This window comes from Taudactylus pleione, unplaced genomic scaffold (genome assembly GCF_031769625.1).
Source record: "Taudactylus pleione unplaced genomic scaffold, aTauple2 ptg000634l, whole genome shotgun sequence".
NCBI classification, from domain to species: domain Eukaryota; kingdom Metazoa; phylum Chordata; class Amphibia; order Anura; family Myobatrachidae; genus Taudactylus; species Taudactylus pleione.
The window spans coordinates 2,531,049-2,553,206 of record NW_028285036.1 but is presented as its reverse complement, the minus strand read 5'-3'; the positions used below and the strand labels follow the sequence as shown (position 1 = coordinate 2,553,206).

The following is a 22,158-nucleotide window of genomic DNA, read 5'->3' as shown; positions in this document are numbered from 1 at the left end:
GACTTATCCTGTATACTGACCCCATCCAGCACAGGGCACTGTTACCTGTATAATGCTCCCTCTGTATGGTGCCAATGGTACACACACATCTGCTGTTATAGCCAGTGTGACTTATCCTGTATACTGACCCCATCCAGCACAGGGTACTGTTACCTGTATAACACTCCCTCTGTATGGTGCCAATGGTACACACACATCTGCTGTTATAGCCAGTGTGACTTATACTGTATACTGATGCCATCCAGCACAGGGCACTGTTACCTGTATAACGCTCCCTCTGTATGGTGCCAATGGGGCACACACATCTGCTGCTATAGCCAGTGTGACTTATCCTGTATACTGACCCCATCCAGCACAGGGTACTGTTACCTGTATAATGCTCCCTCTGTATGGTGCCAATGGTACACACACATCTGCTGTTATAGCCAGTGTGACTTATACTGTATACTGATGCCATCCAGCACAGGGCACTGTTACCTGTATAACGCTCCCTCTGTATGGTGCCAATGGGGCACACACATCTGCTGCTATAGCCAGTGTGACTTATCCTGTATACTGACCCCATCCAGCACAGGGTACTGTTACCTGTATAATGCTCCCTCTGTATGGTGCCAATGGTACACACACATCTGCTGTTATAGCCAGTGTGACTTATCCTGTATACTGACCCCATCCAGCACAGGGCACTGTTACCTGTATAACACTCCCCCCTCCTTATTTTGCCAATGGGAAACACAAATTTGCTTTTTAATTAACAGTATTAAAATGAAAAATAACAGTAATTATACTGGTTGATATAGAAAAAAATATCAAGTCATTGATGATAGGTAATAGGCATGATGGGAGCTATAGCACAGCCTGTGTTGTGTTATGTAAGGAACGTTCATATACTATAATTCCCAGTAAGCAGAGATTTATAGAAACAACACCCCATACACCCTCTGTGCATTTTACAGCCAATAGGAGCGAGCGTAGCACTGACTACAGTGATAGAGTGCACACCGGATGACAGACAGTTATTGCAGCCAATCACAGCTCTCAGTGAGCCAGAGGCGGGGATATCATACAGAGATGTATATTTATATATTTATAAATAGCTGATGTCCCCGATTTCACCTGGGTAGACCTTAGATATTACTATTTACATTTCCATCTCATTTCTCTCAAATAATACATTAATCCTTCACCTCTATAGTAATGCATACTCTCCCTCACTGCTATAGTAAAATATTATGCCCGCTCACCTGTGTACTAACACATTCCCCTCCATCACCTCTGAAGTAACACATTCCCTTTCCTCACCTCTGTAATAACACATTACCCCCACTCACCTCTGTAGTAATACATTCTCTTCCCTCACCCTGCAGTGACACATTTGACATTTTACTCTCTCACCTGTGTAGTAACACATTCCCCTCCCTCACCTCTATAGTAACACATTCCCCTCCCTCACCTCTGTAGTAACACATTCCCTTCCCTCACTATTCACATAGGGGAGCCACACCAACTGCCAGTGATGTCTGGCAGCACTTGGGGTGACAGTTGGTGTTTGACTACTGAACTATACTGCAGCCACTATGAGTCAGTCAGTCAGGACATTGCTTAGGAGTAGGAAACATTTTGCCACTTTTCACCCCCTTAGGAGTCGTATTTAGAAAAATCCCTTCTTAGCGAGCACCTACATCATTAAGGAATATACTCCCCGATGTTCATATTTCTAGGTCCAGGGGTTTGGGCAGGGCGTTGATGAGTCAGGACATTTGATTTTATATATATACTGTAGATGACAGTTTCTAACACACCAATATGGGAACAAGTTCACAAAAAGAAGTCTTGAGAAAGGATTGAAATGTGTTGGTGAGGGAGAAGGAGACTGCTGCCCTGTGCATTTTTATTGAGGGCTTCACCGTGTTAGGAAGGATATAATACCGTGGTATTTCCATCTATAATGTGTGCCTTCTCTGGAGGCCCTATGCAATGCGCAGTTACCTTACCCACTGGGGATTCAAATTGTTGTTTTTTATGTATGTTGTATTGTTGTTTTTTATGTGTGTTTTATTAAATTGTGAAATTTATTTTATACTATGAGGAGCTGCTCTGTTTTTTTGTTTAAGGTCTTTTACTTTATGCCACTGTGGAGTGGGGAAAAGGGAAGAGAAGACCAGATAAAAAGCTCTTCATATCCTGTTTATTAATATAATATGCCCGCTGTGGGTCAAACAGCGGGCATATTATATTAATAATTTTCAGTGGGCAGGAGAAGGTGAGACTATTTACCGATTGTTTCCACAGCTGGACGTGGCTGTTAGTTTCAGTATAACATGTGTGAATCGTTCTGGATTACATTGGGATCTAAAAACTTTAGCCAAGGTTGGCATACACATTATTCAGCATCAACTTTTAATGAAAGACACTTGTAACTATTCTCCTTTTTTTAGGATTGTTTCAATTAGCTGATACAGTGTTTCAATTTTTATTCAAGGCACTAATATCTTTTACTGGCATGTATTACTGATATTATTTTATTGGCTGTTTATATTGTTATTATTTTTTCTATATTAAATGCTTATGACTTACATTTTCCATTAGCACATTTGCGATTAATTTATCTGGTAAAGACATCCACAGCACGGTTCTGTTGTCTATTTATTAATTTTTGTTTTGGCCTGTAACTACGATAAAAGCAGCGAGGTGTTCTCTATCCCTCCTTTTTATTATTAGTGCAACTATTGATTTAGATTTTGATACATTTTTCTCTAATTGTATTTATTTTTTTGAGATTCTTTCCTAGTGCTGGAGGTTAATATGCAAATATTTTATATACAAAAAAATCCATATGTATGTTATATATGGGAACAAGTCCAGACACACTGATCACGTGGTTATTCAGGGGAAGGGCTCAGCTGTAGCCACACCCACTGTTTAATTCTATTAGCTCAATGTTTCCCAATCATATTCCCCTCCCTGTAATGTCACCAGTCTCTGGGCAGATTTCTTATGGTATCTTCTCCCAGCTCTTTACTCCCCCAGATATAGTTATACACCCTCTCCCTACCCATAATGCAGCATGAAGGGGCTCAGTGAAGGTGGGAATGTAGGTGTGTAAGTGTCTGATGGGGTCACACAGAGAATAAAAGGACAGCTGTCCTGCCTCATAGTCCAGGTATATCCTCACTCTGTCATAGGGGATATTGTCAGGTAACTGAATATCTGTACTGTCATGTAGCACTAAGTACTGATTCTTACACCTATACACACACCAGGACTTGTTATTATCTCCAATGTGTGACTGATCTCCTCTCCTGTCTATACTGGTATAACACATCCCCACCATCCATATCTCTGATTTACTGACATCCACTTCCCAGTAATGTCGCCCTGAGGAGAATCCCCTGGTGCTTATTACCTGATTATACTGAAATCTCTCTGGTGTTACACGATGTCTCTGCTTTATATGTGACCATGATGCAGTTTTCCTGTCACCTGATATCTGTATATAATTACCAGCTGTGGTTACATCCAGTAATAGGTCTGTAGCTTCCTGCACATAGATCCCTGTATTTATACCTATTATTATATCAGATAATATGTGTAATGTCCCTGAGATGAGACCCACATCCAGATCTCCAGCACCGTGGACCTGGTTATCATGTCTCTCTGTGTCCTCAGTATCACACAAGTCACCTGTGTCGGGTTCCTGTAAGACAGTCAGTGGGTCACACATGTTACACAGCTCCTCAATGTGATGCATCTTCCTGGACAGCTCGTCCTTCTTTATTTCCAGCTGCTGGATCAGATCAGAGACTGAGAGTGAAACGCGCTGTTCCTGCCTGGAGATCTCACTCAGGACTCTCTTCTCCAGGTCTCCCAGCTGTCTCCTGATGTCTCTAAACAGGGCAGTGACTCTCTCTGTTACACCAGCTGCTTTTCCCTGATCTTCTCTCCTGCGCTCCTGCAGACTCTGGACTCTTTTCTCAGCCTCCGCTCTCTTTGAGTTCATTTTCTGCAGAACATTTCTCAGTTTCTCCTTCTTTTTCTCAGAGGCCTCATCCAGTGTCTCCATCTGATGTCCTCTGTGTTCCCCAATCAGACAGCAGGAAACACAGATACAGGCAGCATCCTCAGTGCAGTAATACTCCAGGATATTCTTATGGACGGAGCATTTCCTGTTCCCCAGGGAAGTGGTGAGATCAGATAAGACGTGTTCTGCTGACTTGCTGTGTACTCTCAGGTGTTTATCACACAGAGAAGCCTCACACAGCAGACAGGATTTAGCAGCAGGTACAGGAGAGTAAATGCAGTAAGTGCAGAAGATCCCCATCTCCTCCTGATCTGGCCGAGTAGACCAGAAACTCTCCACTATGTTACACAGAGTTATGTTCCTTTGCAGTGCAGGATGCTGCTGACACTCTGCTCTGCATTCAGGACAGGTATAAACTCCAGACCCCTCCTGTGTATCCAGCACACGATCAATACAGACCCGGCAGAAGTTGTGCCCACATCTCAGGGTTACAGGATCTGTATAAATGCTCAGGCAGATGGAACAGTCCAGCTCCTGTCTCAGATCAGCAGACGCCATCGCTGGCAGCAGGAGAGAGAAATGGATGTGAAAGTCTCTGACACTCAGAAACCAGTGGGGTCACATTCTGCACACAGGGCGAGGCTGGGCTGTCACTTGGATTATAGCTACAGGCTCAGTTATACTCAAGTTGGGTGCACATCAGATGATGTGAACTCCTGGACAAACTATATAGTGCATACACACTGTGCAATCTTACAAATGACAGAACAATATATCGTGCATCACTTGGTGGTTAGATCATTAACTATATAATGTTAACATATCGACTGGTCATTCGGGAGAGTATACACACTGCACGATGTGGTAATAGTCATTAACAACATCCTCAGATTGAGCAGCATGTATGGCTGACATAAAGACATGATGAATGACTCACGGGTGTCACAAACCGTGCTAGAGACCTCCACCCCAGACCCCTGCACCTTCCTATACGTCTGAGCCATCACGGTCCGCTGTGTCATTGGCCCGTTGCTCCAGTGATTTCCGATACGGGGCCTCCGCTTGACGATCGTCTGCAGCATCCCCGCTGTTGCCTGTGTCCCTCTGCTGCAGATCCATGTGCGCACGGCGCGCCGGCATACAAGTTTTCTGGAACATGGGCGCAGCCATCTTGGGCCAGGTCAGGTGATACTTGTGCATCCAGTCAGCAGCAGTCTCTAGTTGCCTCAGCCAATCCGCTTCAGCCTGATGGTGTAAAAGACCTTCCTGTAACACATGCTGGTTGCCAGTGCAACAACGTCCATTGCTGCTGCATGACTTATGTTCCTGAGCTCCCGGTGTGAAACCTGTACTTCACAGCACAGCAAGGCAAATGCCAAGATCTTGACTTATGTTCCTAGTTCCCAGTGTGTAACCTGTGCTATCCAGCACAGCAGGTCTTTCCAAGTTCTTCAAGTTCAATCCACGTTACTCCAGTCCGGAGTCAAATTCCAAGTTCATCAAGGTCAATCCTCATTACTCCAGTCCGTAGTCAAGTTCCAAGTTCTTCAAGTTCAATCCTCATTACTCCAGCCCGGAGTCAAATTCCAAGTTCTTCAAGTTCAATCCTCATTACTCTAGCCCGGAGTCTAATTCCAAGTTCTCAATAATTATTTATTGTATCCAAGATTAATATAGCACCTTCTAATAGGGATGACGTATGTTACAGAGGATGTTTACAATGTAATCTTCTATCCACTGATGCTGAGATATTATTAAGGTACCGGTAAATAGAAATTAGATTACCAGTGTAGGTTTATACATTACAGATCTCTCTTTGTCACTATTTCTCTAAATGTGAGTGAATGCTAATGATTTGATTGTTCACAGATCGTGCACTGTGAATGAATCAATGTTCAGTCCTATTATATAGTAAATCCCAGATTTATATTACACCTTCTAGTAGGGATGACATGTGTTACAGACAAGGTACACAATATAACCTTTTATCCACTAGTGCTGAGGTACTGTCAAGGTGGATGGTAATTAAATTACCAGCATGGGATTTTATATGGCAAATCTCTGTGACTAAATCAATTTTATTAATTATGGTGTGGATATTATTGCAATTAATAATGGGTCACTCTCTAAATAATATATCATATGTAATGCAGGGTTTTGGCAATGCATTACATATATTATTTGGAGAGTGACCCATTTATAATTGCAATAATATCCACACCATAATTAATAAAATTGATTTTTGAACCAGTGCGAGATCCACTTTGAATTGTAGGCAGCAAACTTTCTCACTGCCAGAACTCGAGTGGCGTATATAATATCTTTATTAACTGGTCAAGACTTGGATTGGGTTTCTACACTCTGGGAGAAGGCTGACCCAGTTCTCTCCAATTACACTGAGTTCGTATCAACCTTTCGAAAAATCTTCGATGAACCTGGTAGAATGACCTCTGCCTCCAACAATGTTTTACATCTTCGTCAAGGCAGCAAGACTGTCAGTCAATATGTGATATTATTCCGTACTCTAGCCTCAGAGCTAAGTTGTAATGAAGATGCATTAACAGCAGCTTTCTGGAATGGGTTATCTGAGAGAATCAAAGATGATCTAGCTTGTTGGATGGTCTGATTTCCTTATGTAATAAAGTCGACCTATGACACAGAGAGCGAGTTATAGAGAGAAGTCGGTTTGACTGAGCCAAGGGTCGACCTGCTCCATGTATTACTTCTTCTCCTCCTGATGAGCCAATGCAAGTGAATTGCTCCCGGCTGACTACTGAAGAACGTCAGAGAAGACGTCTAGGAAATCTTTGTCTGTACTGCACCTCTCCGCAGCATTATCTCAAGTCTTGTCCTTCCCGTCTTAAACGCCCTCTCCTAACTTATAATAGAGGGGTTAAGTTAGGAGTATTCATGGAATCTCGTAAGAAAACTGTTCCTACCCTTATTGCTATGTTGGAGGTGAACCAAGTCTATTTAAGTGTTCCTGGTCTGCTTGACTCAGGTGCTGCTTTTGGGAATTTCCTCACCGCGGATTTCGTTCACAGACATCACATTCCTACTGAATGGCTGCCACATCCAGTGTCCTTAACGGCTATAGATGGTAGTCGAATCGCCGGTGGAAGAATTACGCATCGCACCCAATCTTTGAAGCTCAAAGTTGGGGCGCTCCATGTACAAAGTTTGTCTTATCTTGTGATTCCTAAAGCCTCACAAATTAATTCTGGGCCTTCCATGGCTTCAAAGACATAATCCCCGTATTGATTGGGCTTCCTTACAGATTACCGTCTGGAGTCCATTTTACTTTCAGAATTGTCTTCATCAAGTGGTTCCTTTATGAAACTCTCTTGTGGAACCCTTAGAAGGTCTCCCCAAAGTTTACCAATACTTTTGTAATGTTTTTAGTAAGCAGGGTGCTGACACTCTTCCTCCCCATCGTGAATGGGACGTCCCATTAACCTAGTTCCAGGAAAGACTCCACCTCATGGATGGACCTAACCCTCTCATTGCCTGAGACTCAAGCCATGTCTGAGTATATAAAAAAAACCTGGAGAAAGGGTTTATTCATCCTTCCACCTCGCCAGACAGAGTGGGGTTCTTTTTGTAAAAAAAAAAGACGGTGGACTTCGCCCCTGCATTGACTACCGTGGACTCAATGATATCACCGGCAAGAATCAGTATCCGCTTCCACTCATAACTAAGCTATTTGACAAAGTGAAAGGTGTCTCCATCTTTACCAAGCTCGATCTAAGAGGAGCATATAATTTGATCCGTATACGTGATGGAGATGAATGGAACACTGCATTTAACACCTGGGACGGGCACTATGAATATCTGGTTATGCCCTTCGGCCTCAGCAATGCCCCGGCTGTCTTCCAGCACTTTGTTAATGAGATCTTCAGAGACCTTCTCTACACATCAGTTGTAGTCTATCTAGACGATATATATTAATCTTCTCTCAGGATCTCCAGTCACATCGCTCCCAGGTCAAAGAAGTTCTTCTCAGGTTAAGAAGGCATTTGCTTTTCTGCAAGTTGGAGAAATGCACGTTTGAGACTCTGTCCATTGGATACATTATTTCTGGAACCGGATTTCAAATGGATCCACAGAAACTACAGGCCATTCTCGACTGGTCATTGCCTACCACGCTAAAGTCCATTCAGTGATTTTTAGGCTTCGCTAACTACTATCGCAAGTTTGTCAAAGGATTCTCCTCCCTGGTTGCTCCTATTACAGTTCTTACTTGGAAAGGAGCGAACCCCAATATATGGTCTCCAGAAGCTACCTCTGCATTTCATCAGTTGAAACAAGCCTTCATCTCAGCACCAGTGTTGAAACAAGCCGATTTGACTCAGCCTTTCATTCTGGAAGTAGATGCCTCTACGGAAGGCGTAGGAGCTGTTCTCTCCCAGCTATTCGATGATGGGAAGATACACCCCTGTTGTTTCTTCTCCTGGAGATTCCTACCCACAGAGAGGAACTACTCCATTGGAGACCAAGAGCTGCTCGCGATTAAGCTAGTCCTAGAAGAATGGCGTTATCTTCTAGAAGGGGCTCAGTACCCCATTTCAATGTTCACTGATCATAAGAATTTGCTCTATTTACAAACAGCTCACTGTTTGAATCCTAGACAGGCCAGATGGGTGCTGTTTTTCTCTCGATTTGATTTTAAACTCTCCTATCGTCCAAGTCCTCAGAATACTAAGGCTGATGCCTTATCTCGCTCTTTGAACTCAGAACAAGATCAAGTCCAGGAGCCTTCTCCTCCAGTCTTAGATCCCACATCATTTGCTTCTACTAAGCTCACTTCTGACCCTCCTCGAGGAAAGACTTTCGTCACACCAGATCTACGTAAGACGTTACTTGCATACGGCGCATGAGAACTCTCTGTGTGCGAGGAGACCTGTAGTGTCTGCGGCTGGTCAGACTTGTTGGAAATGCTGCGTGACTGCCCGATGTATGTTGATCCTACCAATGTTTGAGCGATATTGGACGGATATGAGAAGGCGACAGTGGTTGTATTTATGTGGGCTGTGCTTTTGAAAGCATTAGCCTATTTTAGTAGCTGCGATCTGTAGGTGATTGCATTTGCGATTACATTTGCATCCACAGCTGAATCAGGCCCAAAGAACGCTTTAAAAAAAAACCTTTATTTATAGAGCTCATGAGAGTAGACAGACTGAACATAGGAATGTACATGTGAATGCAGATAGCATCAGCAATGAGCCACATTCTCAAATATAAAAAATACAATAGAAATCAGAACATATAAATAGAACCAATAGAGAACAATGTATTGGGGGTAGAAAGGGGTGTGCGTGGAAGTATAAGGGAGGGAACAGGACTACTTGAGAAGGTAATGTAGCAAGGAAGGGAGAAGCAAGGAGGATGTCCCTCCCCACCGCACATGGGTCCAATGGAGGAGGTAAGTATAGGGGTCAAGCGTGAGGGGTGCCTTCATAGGAGAGCCATGGAGCCCACACTTGGCCCCTCTTGTGGAGATAAGAAGTGGTATTTTCCATCGCCGCAATATCCCAAATTTGCAATCTTAAGGCAGAGAGAGACGGTGGGAGAGGGTTTTTTCCAATTGCAAGCTATCAATTTTTTGGTAGCTACTAGAATGTAGGACAACAACTTCTTGGAGAGCTTGGAGAGATTGGGTGAGGGTAACAGAAAAAAATCATAGATCTCGTGGGGTCAGAGCTTCAAATAGGTTATAAGGATATGGACCAGGTCCAAAAAAGTATCAAGGACTGGGCAGGTCCTCCAGACATGGGTTAGAGTACCTGGGAGGAGAGTCTCTCCAGCAGAGAAGTGTGGCAGAAGGAAACATTTCTGAGAGTCTTAATGGGGTATAGTACAAGCTGTAATATAATGTGTACGTGGTTTCGTTAAGCTGTGTGGAATGGAGGATTTGCCAATAGCCTGTCTCATGTTGTTCCAAGCTTTCTTGTCTGGTGGGGGGCCAATGTCCGCCTCCCAAGAAGATTCATGAGGGCTATGAGTGGGAAGAGTAGCATTAATGAGAAAACCATACATTTGGGAAATCATTCCTATGGACATGGGGTGGAACTTACAGGTGTTTAAAGGGGGTGAGGGTATGAAGAAGTGAATCTTGTTGCAAGTGCTGTATTGGGCAGCTTTCAAAGGTTGGGCAGGGACTTTTGACTGTACAGTAGGTCTGAAAAGGAAAGCCAGAGCCCATGTGCACTAAAATCCCCAGGAAAATTGAGGGCCAGATATGTCCACCAAGTCATGTGGGTCATTTGTAGACTATGGATTGCGCCTTATGGGTTTAAGTGGAGATATGCGAGAGGAGATGCAGAACTTAATAGAGTATAGAGTCCACAGATGTAGTAGGAATTAAAGATTGGGAGGGAGTCTGGAAGGGGGGGATGGGACCTCTATTGTAAGCCCCAGAGAGAGAACAGGTATGGGAAGTTAATAAGGTTGGCTTCAATGTCAAGCCAGGAAGTCGTTCCAGAAGAAGAGTAAGAGGAAGCAATTTGGGAGAAGTAAGTAGCTAAGTAGTAGAGTTTAAAATCTGGAAGACCCCTACTGCCCCAGGATATGGACTTTTTAAGGATGGCGGTGGATAATCTGGGGGGGTTTGCCATTCCAAAAAAAGATGGCAATACTCTATTGTATTTTATGGAGGAGAGAGTGGGGCAGGGTTATGGGGAGGGTCTGGAATACATAAAGTCTATTTGGAAGAATATTATTTTGACGGCAATGATACTGCTCAGTCACGAAATGATAAGGTCTGCATGAATTTTCGTGAAAAGGTGTGGAAAGTTTTCCTGGTACAGTAAGTCATAGCGAGAAGTCAGGAAAATCCCAAGGTATTTAAGATTTTGTGTTGCCACTTAAAATTTTAGAAGGATTTAAGGGATTTGGCATCCCAAGGGGGGACATGAAGAAGCATGGCCTCTTACTTAGAGTAATTGATTTTGTAACCAGAAAGTTCACCATAACTATCCAGGAGGTTGTAGAGATTGGGCAAAGAGATCCTAGGTTGAGTAAGCATAAGCAGAATGTTATCTGCAATAAGGGCAATTTTAGAGTAGATGTTCCCGACCTGCCCACCCTTGATGCCAGGATTGAGTCGGACAAGGGAGGCTAGGTGCTCATTTATAAGGGAAAAGATTAAAGGGGAGATGGGACATCCCTGCCTGGTGCCATTCAAGATGGAAAAGGAATCAGAAGGGACTCTGTGGATAGAAACTCTAGTAAAAGGGCCAGAATAGAGGGCCATGACACCCATCAGGGAGTCTCCTGATAACTCGTGAGAAATGAAACTTCAAAAGACCCTATCAAAAACTTATTCAGCATCAAGAGAGAATTATAGCTGGCCAAAATGTTTGCGTAGATTTTGACATCCAGGTTAAGCAGGTAAATAGGTCTGTAGCTAGCGCAAACACTTGGGTCTTTGCCCTCTTTAGCTATCATGACAATTCAGGCCTCAAGCATTTCTGCAGGGAAGGACCTCTAGCTGTTGGAGTCAAATAGAGAGAGCATTAGTATGGGTCAGAAAATCCCTCTTGATTTTAAAGGCCATGTTAATCAGGTGCCCCCTCAGGACAGCCTTATGGGCCATCCAATGAGTTGAGGGAGAGGTGTCTGGGAGTGTGTTTACATGAAAATAATCCATAAGGAGCATATTAAATCATGTGACCACACCTTGGTTGTGGAGGAGAGTGTTATTCATATGCCATGTAATTGTATGTGGGCAGTGAGTGATACCCAAAAGGTCAGCTGAGATAGGCGCATAGTCAGACCAGATCAAGGGGTAGACCTGAACATTCATGAGGGGGTGGGCTAGGTTGTGGCTGAACAGAATCATGTCTATGGGGGACTATGAGTAATGTCCTGGGAAGAAGAAGGTGTAGTCCTGAATTAGGGGTTTCCAGACCCACCAGGAGACATAGAGAAGTTGGGACTTCATAAGATTAAGGAGAGCTTTGGTATTACAGAGGTCAGCCCTGTTGGAGTCGGTGGCCCCCGAAGTAGATCCAATGTGGAGTTAAGGACCATATTTTTAGAGTCACAGGTGTTGTAGTGTAGGCCTTAGAGTGCAACTGTGGGTGGAGATCTCGCAAAAAGTGGGTCTCCTATAAGAAGACCAGGTCACTTTTGTAAATGTTAAGGGTTGAAAAAAGCTTGGTACACTTCTGTTAAGACCCTTTACATTAAAGTAGATTAGTTTAAGACCCATGTGCGATGGTTGAGATGAAAGAGAAAGAATGTCCTGTCTAGGCGCTGACAGGGGGAAGAGAGGCTATGTGATAGGGAGGCACATTAGTCAGAAAGCAGGTATAAAACCCTGGGGTATGCATGGCAAAGGGAAGCCGCAGTTCTTCAAAGGTGACAACTCTAGAAGTGTAGAAAAGAAAAGTACAGCAGAATGTATGTTGAGTATAATAAAAAAAGGGAGGAGAAGGGGAGAGGTCATAGGCATCGGTGTAGGGCATGACTAAATCCCAGTATGAGGAACAAAAAGGTCAGGGTGGGAGAGGGAGTGTAAGAGTGGGTTTGCAAGTTGGTGTAAAAAACATAAATGAGGTAGCATATAGAAAAATTGCAAACATATAGGCAACAAAATAACATATGAATGGCACAATCATGTTGTCAAACCTTAAAATAATACATATGAAAGTGAAAGTCTCAGTGGTGCACTGCCGGACACACGTCCTCAAGAATGACTACAGGAGAAGCTAAAGTAGGATTAGGCAGGGTCCAGGAAAGCACAGCGAAACATCAGTAGAAAATCTACACGGGGGGTGTGGGTGCAGATCTCAAATTGGAAGGCAATAGAAACAATAAAATGATAAACCTTTAGAAGAGTTCTAGTTTTGGAGGCTGGAGTAGATGCCCTGGAGGATTTAGGGACTGAAGACCATTCGGATGGGAGGGCGTAGAGATATCATCTGTTGATGCCTTTGGGGAAGCAAAGCAGAGGATGTGTAGGCAAAATCTTCTGATATGCCTAATGTTGGGAGGAGGGATTTAACCTAAGTGTGAGGGAGCTTGACAGCTTCAGGTATGCCCTTGATGTGTATATTGTTGCATAGGACTCTATTGTCTTGGCCCTCAGGATCTTCTTGGATCTGAACAACCTCATGGTGAAGTTGAGTGAGATCAGTATTGTAGGATTCCTGGGAGATGACCACTTCCTCGATTCTGTGCTCCAGTTGGTCTGTTCTGGCACCAATAGTGGAGTTTCTGTTTCATGAAATAAAGGGCGAGGTCACCTCCAGAGGGTTTCTTACCTTTTGGTATAATAAATACCAAAATTACACAAGCGGTCACCAGGGGTGAGAGGGAGTATTGAAAAAATCAGTCCTTACATGTCAGCTGGCAGGATGGAGAGATAAAGGGGAAGATGTACTAAGCTCTGGAAAGTGATAAAGTGAAGAGTGATAACTGCCAACCAATAAGCTCCCAAGTGTCATTTTTCAAACACAGCCTGTAACATGACAGTTAGGAGCTGATTGGTTGGTCAGTTATCACTCTACACTTTATCACTTTCCAGAGCTTCATATATCCGCCCCATTATACTGCATGGTAGCTTCCTGGTAGCATGTTGAGCAGGTATGAGCAGCCTCAAAACATGTTCAGGGAGAGAACTCCTGGGGGTGGTGCCAGGAAGGCAATAGAAACAGCAGCGGGGGAAGAATCACAGGGTATGGAGGTGCAGGCAGGTGCTAAGGGGTAGACAGAGTTAGGTTGGGAGCAGGCTAAAGAGCGGAGCCCCACGCAGGGAGGGGGAAAGATAAGAAGAAGGTGGGGCACATAGAGCAGTAATAGACAACCAGCAGGTGAAACAAGTTCAAATTTGTTGCACTACAAATCCCAGGTGCAGCTGGAAATAGAGAGCTTGACTGGACAGAGATACCCTGTTACATACCTCCCAACCCGACCCTCTCCAGAAGGGACACAATGCTCTGGTCCTGGACTTCCCTGGTAAGAGGTGGGGCTGCAGCAGTGCAGTTCAAAATTCAAATAGGGGAGCCACATCACTGGCTGGGACTAACTGGCAGTTGGTGTGACTCCCCTATTTGAATTTTGGACTGTACTGTAGCCCCACCTCTGGAGCCGCCACCAATCATAAATTACCAGGGAAGTCCAGGACCAGAGCATTGTGTCCCTCCTGGAGAGGGTCATGTTGGGAGGTATGCTGTTATCACCTACCCAGGGCAGACGCAGTACTGAATGCAAATGGAGGTGTTCCTGGGAAGGCCACTCACTGTGGAGGCAGCAGGAGGAGGGCAGCAGGGACAACTGAGTTAAGGAAGGCAGCCCTTTCCTAGAGAAGTTGCAGGGGAGTGCAGCTTCCAGACGGGCAGGCAGTGGACAGCCTCTGTACACAGGCCCAGCAGCAGGAGTGCCGGGGGCTGTGGTAGAGTCAGGCAGGCTCCAGCTGGAGCTGTAAGACCCCGGTCAGGAGTGCCGGCGAGAAGGAGTCTGGTGGCAGAACACGTCTGGCGGGAGCTGGAAGCAGTGGAGGCAGGCAGGGTAGAGAGTCTCCGGCACTATGGAGGGTACATGCGACCAGCCGCTGCGACCCCCCTAGGCTACAAAGGGCATGGTGAAGCGGGGGCAACCTGGTAGACCTGTGGGCTGCTAGGTGGGTCCCAGAGGAGGATGGTCAGGGTCTGCATGGACATCAGAGCTCCGCTATCAGTGGAGAAGTGGCCCAGATCAAGGTGACTAAGCTCAATGGGGGGCTCCAATGTCAGGCAGTGAGTGGCTGCCAACGGTGGTTTTGGAGGCAGGCTGGAAACGGCAGATTTCTACGTCATCCACCCGGGTCACGGAGAGTCTCTAAAAGGCGTCACTCCCCCCAAATACTGCTTTTTCCAGCAAGAACGGTGACTTTTGTAGGCAATAGGACTCATTATCGCATCAACCTCTACAGTAAGTGAAAGGTTTTACCCCAAACCTATGACTCCGATTTCTCTATTTTACTAATGTCCAACTCCTTCATGAATGGCAAATGCATATCAATGTGTATTAGTTACACATTTACTGTAGTAATATGGAAGCACAAGCAGGCTTGCCATCCACTTAGCTGCCTCTTTCCATAGAAGGCATCCAGGTCTGCACTGCAGAGGCGGGGCATGGTGGTCGGATCTAGGGGTGGGGCGGGTGGGTCTGGGGCATGACTACACGATCACATCATCATAGCCCCACCCCTGCTATGCAATGGCGAGATTACCAACAGTGTAAAGTGGGGGGGCGGAGCCACAATTACGCGATTCAACGCAAATTGGGTCATCAGCCGCTTGTGCCGTCCACTTCACTGGGAAAGTGGGCGACCGCAGCCAGATGGCCCAAACCTCTGGGAGACTTGTCCACCTTTTCAGATGGCCGAGAGTGTCCTGGCCATTCCGGAAGGGTAGGAAAGTATGACCACAAGGCATTTTCATCAGAAGACTGAATGAACATGACATATTTATTTTATTAAAATTTCTGCTCCATAAATCTTTGGTACATTGCACTGAAAGTAGCCTTAAGTGTGTCCTATTCCAGGATGATTCAAATCAGCTGTTCTAAATGACTTTGTGGAATTCCCACAAATGCATTAAGTCCAAAAAAACATAGTGATAACATACAGTATAGTGTGATAAAACATTTATTACACACAATAAAAACAACAAATATTAAGCGTACATTGAAAAAATGCGCAATTTGGAAAAGTGCAATAAGAGCTTATCTGTTCAGTACAGGTTGGAACCCCAGAGTCAAGGTTGTGATACAACTTTCCCAGGTTTGAAACATTTTTGAAAAAAGAGTTTCTACCTCAAGGGTGGCTTCAGCCCAGTCCATGTTAAAGACCTGGAAGGGCTTCTTTTGAAATACTGTAGCTCCAATGTTGGAGGGGTAGCATCAATCCATGTCTGTAATATTGCCTTATGGGCAACAGCACTAATAATAATAATAAAAGTCTTCTGCAACCGTCGCCACTTGCTAACCTTCTAGCAGAATTCCAAATATAGCCCACACGTCAGTGAATAGTATATAATTCACCAAGTGGTCTAGGGCATATTTTCTAACCTGCTACCAAAAGACCCTAAAGAGCAGTAGCAGATCCAGGTAAAGGGGGGGGGCAAGGGGGCAATTGGAGCTATTGTCCTCCCCCCTAGCACAGTCAATCCTTGATCATCCCACTTCTCTGCATCATGCATTGAATAGGCTGTGCCCACCCCTCTCCTTTACTGTACACCCCCTCCTCCTCACTCAGCCTGTGCTGTAATCAGAGGTGCAATGAGTTATTCCTGTGTGCAGCCAGCTCCCAGCCTAGGGCGAATGGCACATTGATCCTGCACGAGTAAGCACAGATTGTGGTGGGCTTCTCCTGGGGGTGGGAATGGGTCGGGGAGAGGCTGCTGCTGAAAGGTCATCTCACCGAATGGCTCAGCTGCAGACAGTTAGCAAAACTGGCCATGTAGTGGCAGCAGCAGGCATTAGGTTATTGGTAAGAGCCGGACTGGACCTGATACCGGAACGGCGGACCGGACCAGCTTCCTGCAGTGACCTCTGCTGCTGAGGAACTGTGTAAGTGCATGTGTCAGTGACAGGATGTTACTGGGGAGCCAGGGAGGGAGAGATCACAGCCGGCTCCCCACAAGGAAGAGGGAGGGGAACTAGGGAGATGGCTGCGGTTATGTCTAGACAATACAGGGCTGATGGCCCTGTGACGTCACACCCACGTGACTCGGCCTGAAAGGGGGAGGGGCGGGGATGGTAACGGGGGACCAAAAGTGTCCCCTCGCGGGCTCGCTACGCTCGCCACGCTTCGGGCACGGTGGCTCGCTGCTGTCGCCACAAATATATATTCCCCTTCTATGCCCTAGTGGATGGTAACGCAGGAGCGGTCCAGCCTCCTGCAGCGGTCACGTGGTGTCTACGTCACAGAGGTCCTTTCTCCAACTTGGAAATAGCAGCAACCAGATGGCTGCTTCTGCCCCCAGACAGGGGTGGGTGGGGGCAGGTAGATGGTTGCTGGTGCCCCCAGACCGAGGGAGGCTGTGTGTGTTTTTGGGGAGGGTGGCTTCTGCTGCCTCTGGACAGAGGGAGATGGCTGCTTCTGCCCCCGGATAGAGTGTATGTATGTGTGTGTTGGGGGTGGTTTCTGCTGCCCCCAGACAGAGGGGGGGGGGGGGGGGTTCAGGGAGATGGCTGATGTTGCCCCCAAACAGAGGGAGAGTGTGTGTGTTTGGAGGGAGGGTGAGTTCTGCTGCCCCCGGACACAGGTAAGGGGGAGCAGGGAGATGACTGGGGGAGGGGGAACAGGAAGATGGCTACTGGTGCTAAAACTATGTGTGTATTCATACAGAGTGAATACATAAACATATATAAATTGTAATAATCAATGTGGCCACAAAAAAAGAACCCTGTGAAGGGGAGGAGCTGGGGCCAGAAAGGAAAGGCGCCAGTACAGGAAAGAGGAGGGGTCAGAATTAATGGGGTATTCCATGTGACGGAAGGGGACATTTGAGTAAATTTAAAATTGAATCCCAGTCCATGAATAAGGTTGAATAATGAATCTATAATTTTCTTTCTTTTATCATAAATTAGCTAAAGCTTACAGTTGATTCTAGTAAAATAAAAGTTAAAGGTTATTAATTGCTGCAAAAAAAATATAAAAAATTACAATGTACTTGCGACGGAACGGGACAAAATACAAGATCCTTCCAGGGTAACATAACATTAAACTTCTGTGGCTGGGTTCTGATTTTTCCTGTGCAGGGTAAGCGGAAACAATGGTTTAATAATATATACATTTTTTTGTGCATTTCTTCTTTGTACATAAAAAAACATATGTTTTGGGGACGGAGTGGGACATCCAGCGTGACGTAAAAGGACATGTACATTATCATTGTCTAATGTAGCAAGTCACAAAATTATTTTATATATATATATATATATTAGTAGTAAATGTACTCAAGTATGTGTTCAAAAAAATGATGTGTGTGCTGGGCTTCAGTGGGAGACTGCTCCAGGCTGCTGAGTAGCAACCGCAGCGGTCTCCTATGCTTGTGGGGGAGGGGAGCGTTCACTCTGATCACGCCCCCCCCCCAGCTTAGCACCAAGGCTGAGGGGCTCACAGTGCCCCGCCCCCAGTGTGCAGCCCCGCAAAAGTCAATTAGATAATAAATAAATCCTAAGGGGGCGTGGCTGGTCTGTTGCAGTTTAATCAGCCCTATAGATGGGCGTTTGGATCCCCAAATGCCCGGCTAATGAATTTAGGAATAGAGGATCTTTTTGAGACAAAAGGAGAGGAAGAATCTGAAGAAAGTATAATAATCTCAGAAACGTCACCATTTTGATGAGACTAGCTCTACCCATATAAGGTAAAAGTAGCTGGCTCCCACCCTCCAGCTCCCTGGCAGTCTGTGTAATTGCATTTGTGATGTTGAGCTTATACAGCTCTGATGGTTGTTTAGGAAGTTGAATTCCCAGATAATCAATGTAAGTTTTAGCCTATTTCACCAGAAGATGATGACCCCATCATGGAACGTGTATCTTTGGATGCAAGGGAGCCCCACAGACTTGGATAAGTTCACCGTATACCCCAATATCTTCCCATAGTCTAGGATTTTTGCGAGAATTACCCTCGGGGCGGTTTCAGAATTACCAATGCAGAGTTAGACGTCATCTGTGAAAGCAGAGTGTTTCATTTCTGTGCCCCCAGCCCTTATCCCTTTAAAGTCTGACAGTTTGTACAAGACAAAGTAAACTCTTTTAGCTGGGGCACTCTTCAATATAAATGTGTGTTCTTGTCAATATTAAATGTAAATTGGAAATGAGGGCCCAATTCAGACCCACTCGCTAGATGCATTCGCAAGCAGCCAAAGTATGCAAATCCCGCGATCGCACGGCAAGGCATTACCACGCCCACTATGTCTTAGCGTGCGGTCGCGGTATGTATTTAGATGCCCACCAGCCTGTCTTAAGATGCCCACTTTCCCTTAGTGATACACGTCATCTCCAGATAGTGTATGCAACAATCGGTAACATCGAGTACCATCGGAACCGTACACAGCACATGTGGCTGACCATACCCTACCGCAAGCACTGCGAGCGCTTCAGTGTGTAATTCAACCATGTGACGTGTACTATGACGCTGCATCTTAATTATGCACGCCTCTGAAATGGCGTTCAGATGCGCAGACATGCCTGCGTTTGCACCACCACTCCCCCGATTCCATCAACCAACCCCTTTCACCACCCACAAATGGCACGTCCTGTCACTCATTCTAGCGAGGCATCTTTGTTCAAGGGGCAATCGCTTCGCAATCGCATGGACTGGTTTGTGCACGCGCACGGCAATGCGTATGCATGCGCACATTGCAAACATCGGCAGGCCTGCCAGCACAGGGCACTGTTACCTGTATAACGCTCCCTCTGTATGGTGCCAATGGGAGTTGGTACACAAATCTGCTGTTATGGCCAGTGTGACTTTTAACGTCAGGAATACATTTAAAGCTCCCATATGCTGATAAAGAACCTGGGGTGAGGTGAGGGTGGCGCTATATAACCAACACTATTAAAATAAAAAAATAATAGTAAGTATACGGATTGATTCTAAAAATATATATATATAATGATAAGTAATAAGGCATGATGGGATGTGTTGTGTTATGTAAGAATGCTCTTGTACTACAATTCCCAGTAGGCAGTGGTTTATAGAAACAATACCCCATATACCCCCTGTGCATGTTACAGCCAATAGGAGCAAGCGTAGCACTGACTACAGTGATAGAGTGCACACCGTGTGACAGACAGTTTCTACAGCCAATCACAGCTCTCAGTGAGCAAGAGGTGGAGATATCCCACAGAGATGTATATTTATATATTTATGACAGCATCTAACACACCAACATGGGAACTACTCCAGGCCCATTGGTCAAGTGCTTACACAGTGGAGGGGCTTAGCTGTAGCCCCACCTACTGCTTCATTCTATTGGCTGAATGTTTCCCAATCATATTCCCCCTCCCTGTGATGTCACCATTCTCTGGGCATATTTCTTATGATAATTTCTCCCAGGCACTGACTCCCCCAGATATAGTTATACAGCCTGTCCCTACACATAATACAGCATGAAGGGGCTCAGTGAGGGTGGCAGTGTAGGTGTGTAAGTGTCTGATGGGGTCACACAGAGAATAAAAGGACAGCTGTCCTGCCTCATAATCCAGGTATATCCTCACTCTGTCACAGGGGATATTGTCAGGTAACCGGATATCTGTACTGTCATGTATCACTGAGTACTGATTATTATTATACCTATACACACACCAGGACTTGTTATTATATCCAATGTCTGACTGATCTCCTCTCCTGTCTATACTGGGATAGCACATTCCTACCATCCGTCTCCCTGATTTACTGACATCCACTTCCCAGTAATGTCGCCCTGAGGAGAATCCCCTGGTGCTTATTACCTGAGGACACTGAAATCTCTCTGGTGTTTCTGGGCGATTCTGGTTTATATCTGACCATGATGCAGTTTTCCTGTCACCTGATATCTGTATATAATCACCAGCTGTGGTTACATCTAGTAATATGTCTGTAGCTTCCTGCACATAGATCCCTGAATTTATACCTGTTATTATATCAGATAATGTGTGTAATGTCCCTGAGATGAGACCCACATCCAGATCTCCTACACCACGGACCTGGTTATCATGTCTCTCTGTGTCCTCTGGGTCAGACATGTTACACAGCTCCTCAATGTGATGCATCTTCCTGGACAGCTCGTCCTTCTTTATTTCCAGCTGCTGGATCAGATCAGAGACTGAGAGTGAAACGCGCTGTTCCTGCCTGGAGATCTCACTCAGGACTCTCTTCTTCAGATCTTCCAGCTGTCTCCTGATGTCTCTAAACAGGGGAGTGACTCTCTCTGTTACACCAGCTGCTTTTCCCTGATCTTCTCTCCTGCGCTTCTGCAGACTCTGGACTCTTATCTCAGTCTCCGCTCTCTTTGTGGTCAGTTTCTGCAAAACATTTCTCAGCTTCTCCTTCTTTTTCTCAGAGGCCTCCTCCAGTGACTCCATCTGATGTCCTCTGTGTTCCCCAATCAGACAGCAGGACACACAGATACAAACAGCATCTTCAGGGCAGTAATATTTCAAGAGCTCCTTATGGACAGAGCATTTTCTGTTCCCCAGGGAAGTGGTGGGATCACATAAGACGTGTTCTGCTGACTTGCTGTGTACTCTCAGGTGTTTATCACACAGAGAAGCCTCACACAGCAGACAGGATTTAGCAGCAGGTACAGGAGAGTCCACACAGTAAGTGCAGAAGATCCCAGTCTCCTCCTGATCTGGCCGAGTAGACAGGAAACTCCCCGCTATGTTACACTGCTCTGCATTCAGGACAGGTATAAACTCCAGACCCCTCCTGTGTATCTAGCACACGATCAATACAGACCCGGCAGAAGTTGTGCCCACATCTCAGAGTTACAGGATCTGTAGAAATGCTCAGACAGATGGAACAGTCCAGCTCCTGTCTCAGATCAGCAGACGCCATCGCTGGCAGCAGAAGGGAGATATGAAAGTGAACTCTGACACTCAGGGGCCCATTTATTAAGGATCGCATTTTGCAATGCGATCAGGGCATGCAGTACCGCCCACGATCGCATTGCAAAATGCGATCATACCGGTCGAATGTATGACCCGGCACATGCAGAGAGACGGGCTTCGAAAAGAGCCCGTCCCTGCGATGTGGCCGGAGCGCATTCCGGGCTGCTGCGCGTGCGCAGTCCCGCGGACTGCACATGAGCGGTGCCCATTGCCGGCGAAGGGATCTGGAAGATCCCTCCGCCGGCTGAAATGCGGTGAGTGCCCACAGGACACAGCGGCTAACGCTATCTTCAGATGGCGTTAGCTGCTGGGGTCAATATCGGGAATGTGATACATTTGGCAGCATCACATCCCCCATAGAATCCTATGGGGGAGGCGGCGGCCGGCGGCAATGGAGGGATCGTAGCAGGTATCGGAGATACCTGCTGCGGTCCCTCCTTCATACATTCGGGGGATACTAAGTATTTGAGGTAAACCCCCGAAAACAGGTGTTTTCGGGGAATTTACCTCAAATGCACTTTGATAAATGGGCCCATCAGATACCAGTGAGG

The 22,158-nt window shown here is 45.7% G+C and overlaps 2 pseudogenes; both read right to left on the bottom strand.

The window, feature by feature from the left end:
* Positions 1-2,256: 2,256 nt before the first annotated feature.
* LOC148479180 (E3 ubiquitin/ISG15 ligase TRIM25-like) lies at positions 2,257-4,579 on the bottom strand (annotated as a pseudogene).
* Positions 4,580-20,053: 15,474 nt separating this feature from the next.
* On the bottom strand, positions 20,054-21,554 carry LOC148479179 (E3 ubiquitin-protein ligase TRIM39-like; annotated as a pseudogene).
* Between the last annotated feature and the right edge of the window lie 604 nt (positions 21,555-22,158).